The 4794-nt window shown below is 37.7% G+C and overlaps 1 non-coding gene across 1 annotated transcript; it reads left to right on the top strand.

Annotated features, from left to right (window-relative positions):
* Positions 1 to 1063: 1063 nt before the first annotated feature.
* LOC131508158 (U6 spliceosomal RNA) lies at positions 1064 to 1170 on the top strand. Its single transcript, XR_009259869.1, has one exon. It is a non-coding gene; the product is annotated as a U6 spliceosomal RNA (small nuclear RNA).
* The last annotated feature ends 3624 nt before the right edge of the window (positions 1171 to 4794 follow it).

The raw sequence follows: 4794 nt of genomic DNA, 5'->3' as shown, positions 1-4794 counted from the left end.
TCTCGTTTCCTCAAATATCTGACCATGACTCTCCAAACTAAAGATTACAATCTTCTCCTGTTCTCTTATCTTAAAATCATTAAGAACTAAAACTTTCTTTTTCCTGAAGTCCTGCAAACTGAAGTTGGACAACTTGAGATAAACTTCAGAAAAATTGCCACAATAGCTCATGTATAGACAATGTTCATGCCTGTTCTCTATGAGCCACTCAAAAGGAGCACCAGAGACATTTGAACTACAAAACAGAAAAATCCATCAGATTGCTGCTGTGTGCTCCCACTCTTTCTGAGGATGTTTCAAGCCTGACACCTAAAAATCTTCTCTCTAGCACTTGGACTCAGACACTGGGCCTATAGTTTGCTCCAACAATTAACCTGTGTTTCTTTTATTTCCATTGAAATGCCTCTTGTTAATTACTGATTGCTTGCTGAAAAAGGCAGAATCTATACGATGGCTAATACCACTTGCCTTCACCCATATTAACTCCTCCTGGGAAATAAGAATCCATATAAAATCAAGCAGGAAGCCACTTGGCTACAAGAAACCATTGACCACCATACCCCCCCCCCCTTTTCCAAGGTGGCTGGGACTGGTTTACTGATCTATTGGATACCCATCAATATCAGATCAGTTTTAGAGGGAATGAAAAACTGGATTTGACTCTACTGTTAATATTTCTGGGAGTATACTTGGGGATAAAACTAATAATGTCATATAGTGCCAAACTATGCAGAAAAATATCCAAGTTCTCAGATAAGGAAAGATCTGTGATACCCCATCCCTTAGAATAAGGGAGTTACAACCTGTACCATGTTAAATCCTTCCATTCCAAAGCCCTTCTGTGCCCTATTTTGGCTTGAAGCAGTTACAGAAGACCACCTCTGCCCCTGTTCCATAGAAATGGAATAAAGATTGACAATGGAAAATTATAACAGGAGAAAATTTAGCATGTCTGACTCTTTGTTGCTTCTATTTCCCTTGCTGCTAAGACCTATAGATTAAAAACTTCAGCTTAGTCCTGCATATAGGCATGTTACAGCTCAGATTTACAAATAAAAAATGTGTGCTTGCTTTGGCAGCACATATACTAAAATTGGAACGATACAGAGAAGATTAGTATGGCCTCTGCAGAAGGATGACATGAAAATTCATGAAGTTTTTCATATGTTTACCATGAAGGTAGACTTAGGGAACTTAGCGACTTACTAAAACATAATAATATAGGAGTCCCAGAAGTTGAAGAGAGGAAAAAGGGGGCAGAAGATTTGTTTGAGCAAATAACAGCTGAAAACTTCCCTAATCTGGGGAAGGACACAGACATCGAAATCCAAGAAGCACAGAGAACTCCCATTAAATTCAACAAAAGCCAGCCATCACCAGGCATATCATAGTCAAATTCACAAAATACACAAATAAAGAATCCTGAAAGCAGCAAGGGAAAAAAAGTTCTTTAACCTACAGGGGAAGACAGATCATGTTTGCAGATCTGTCCACAGAAACTTGTCAGGCCAGGAGGGAATGGCAGGAAACACTCGATGTGCCAAATGGGAAAAATATGCAGTCAAGAATACTTTATCTGGCAAGGCTGTCATTCAGAATAGAAGGAGAGATAGAGTTTCCCAGACAAACCAAAAACTTGAGATTGTGACCACTAAACCAGACCTGAAGGAAATATTAAGGGATACTCTTTGAGTGAGGTGGGGGGAGACCAAAAGCAACAAAGACTAGAAAGGAACATAGAACATCACCAAAACACCAGCTCTACAGGTAACACAATGGCATTAAATTTGTACCTTTTAATAATCACTCTAAATGTAAATGGACTAAATGCTCCAACCAAAAGACATAGGGTGTCAGGGGTGCGTGGGTGGCTTAGTTGCTTAATCTACTAATTCTTGACAGCTCAGGTCATGAGCTCATGGTTCATGAGATCAAGCTCCACATCGGACTCTGCAGTGACAATGTGGAGTCTGCTTGGGATTCTCTCTCTCCCTCTCCCTCTGCCCCTCTCCAGCTCACACACTCTCTCTCTCTCAAAATAAATAAATAAACATTAAAAAAAGACACAGGTTATCAGAATGGATTAAAAAAAAAACGAGATAAATCTATATGCTGCCTACAAGAGACTCATTTTAGATCTAAAGACACCTGCAGATGGAAGGTGGGGGGATGGAGAACCATCTATCATGCTAATGGACATCAAAGAAAGCTGAAGTAGCCATACTTATATCAGGCAAACTAGATTTTAAAATAAGGACTGTAACAAGAGATGAAGAAGGGTATTATATCATAATCAAGGGATCTATCCATCCAGAAGATCTAACAATTGTAAATATTTATGCCCCCAACTTGTAAATACCCAATATATAAATCAATTAATAACAAACATAAAGAAACTCATTGATAATAATACAATAATAGTAGGGGACTTTAACACCCCACGTACAACAATGGACGGCAGATTATTTAAGCAGAAAATCAACAAGGAAACAATGGTTTTGAAAATTAAAAATAGAACTACCCTACAACCCAGCAATTGCACTACTAGGTATCTATCCAAAGGATACAGGTGTGCTGTTTCAAAGGGTCACATGCACCCCAGTGTTTATAGCAGCGCTATCAACAATAGCCAAAGCATGAAAAGAACTCAAATGCCCATCGACAGATGAGTGGATAAAGAAGATGTGGTATATATACAAAGTGGATTATTACTTGGCAATCAAAAAGAATGAAATCTTGCCATTTGCAACTACATGGATGGAACTGGAGTGTATTATGCTAAGCAAAAGTAGTCAGAGAAAGACAAATATCATATGACTTCACTCATATGAGGACTTTAAGATAGAAAACAGACGAACGTAAGGGAAGGGAAACAAAAATAATATAAAACCAGGGAGGAGAACAAAGCATAAAAGACTGAAATATAGAGAACAAACAGAGGGTTGCTAAAGTGGTTATCAGAGGGGGGCTGGTCTAAACGGGTAAGGAGCATTAAGGAATCTACTCCTGAAATCATTGTTGCACCATATGCTCTTTGGATGTAAATTAAACAATAAATAATTTTTTTTAAAAAAAGGAAACAATAGTTTTGAATGACACACTTCACTGGATGGACTTAACAGACATTTTCAGGAGATTTCATCCTAAAGCAGCAGAGTACACATTCTTTTCAAGTGCACATGAAACATTTTCCAGAATAGAACACATACTTGGTCACAAATCAGTCCTCAACAAATACAAAAAGACTGAAATCATACCATGCATATTTTCAGACCACAATGCTATGAAACATGAAGGCAACCACAAGAAAAATTTTAGAAAGACCACAAATACATGGAGGTTAAAGAATATTCTACTTGGGGCGTCTGGGTGGCTCAGTTGGTTAAGCATCTGACTTAGGCTCAGGTCATGATCTTGCAGTCCATGAGCTTGAGTCCCACATCAGGCTCTGTGCTGACAGCTCAGAGCCTGAGGCCTGCTTTAGGTTCTGTGTTTCCCTCTCTCTTGCCCCTCCCCTGCTCATGCTTTATCTCAAAAATAAATATTTAAAAAATTAAAAAAAAAGAATATCCTACTAAAGAATGAATGGGTTAACCAGGAATTAAAGACAAATAAAAAAAGTACATAGAAGCAAATGAAAATGAAAACACAGTAGTCCAAAACCTTTGGGATGCAGCAAAGGCAGTCCTAAGAGAGAAGTGTTTTGCAATACAGGCCTACATCAAGAAGCAACAAAAGTCTCAAGTATACAACCTAACTCTATGCCTAAAGGAACTAGAAAAGGAATAGCAAATTAAGCCTAAAGCAAACAGAAGAAGGGAAATAATAAAGATTAGAGCAGAAATAACTGGTACAGAAACAACAACAAAAAGAGCAACAACAAAACAGTGGAAGATGATCCTGGCAATAGATGCAGAAAAAGCATTTGACAAAGTACAGCATCTATTCTTGATAAAAACCTTCAAAAAAGTAATGATAGATGCACCATACCTCACCGTCATAAAGTCCATATATGAAAGACTCACAGCTAATATCATCCTCAATGGGGAAAAATTGAGAGCCTTTCCCCTTTGGCCAGGAACAAGACAAGGATGTCCACTCTCACCATTACTATTTAACATAGTACTGGAAGTCTTAGCCTCAGCAACAAAACAGCAAAAAGAAATAAAAGGCATCCAGATCAGCAAGGAAGACATCAAACTTTCACTATTTGCAGACGACATGATACTTTATGTGGAAAACCCAAAAGACTTCACCAAAAAATTGCTAGCACTAATACATGAATTTAGCAGTCAAAGGGTATAAAATCAACATGCAGAAATCTGTTGCATTTTATACACCAAAAATGAAGCATCAGAGAAAGAAATCAAGGAATCAATCCCATTTGCAATTGCACCAAAAACAGATACCTAGGAATAAACCTCCCCAAAGAGATAAAAGATCTGTACTCTGAAAATTGTAGAACACTTATGAAAGAAATTGAAGAGAACACAAAGAAATGGAAAAGCATTCCATGCTCATGGATTAGAAGAACCAAATATTGTTAAAATGTCTATACTACCCAAAGCAATCTACACATTTAATGCAATCCCTATCAAAATACCACCAGCATTTTTCACGGAGCTAGAACAAACAATCCTAAAATTTGTAAGGAACCACAAAAGACCCCAAATAAGCAAAGCAATCCTGAAAAAGAAAAATAAAATGGAGGCATCACAATTCTGGATTTCAAGCTATATCACAAAGCTGTAGTCATCAAGATAGTATGGTACTGGTACAGAAACAGATACATAG

This window comes from Neofelis nebulosa, chromosome 3 (genome assembly GCF_028018385.1).
Source record: "Neofelis nebulosa isolate mNeoNeb1 chromosome 3, mNeoNeb1.pri, whole genome shotgun sequence".
Taxonomy (NCBI): Eukaryota; Metazoa; Chordata; class Mammalia; order Carnivora; family Felidae; genus Neofelis; species Neofelis nebulosa.
The sequence above is the reverse complement of the archived record's forward strand: the minus strand, read 5'-3'. Positions and strand labels throughout refer to the sequence as shown.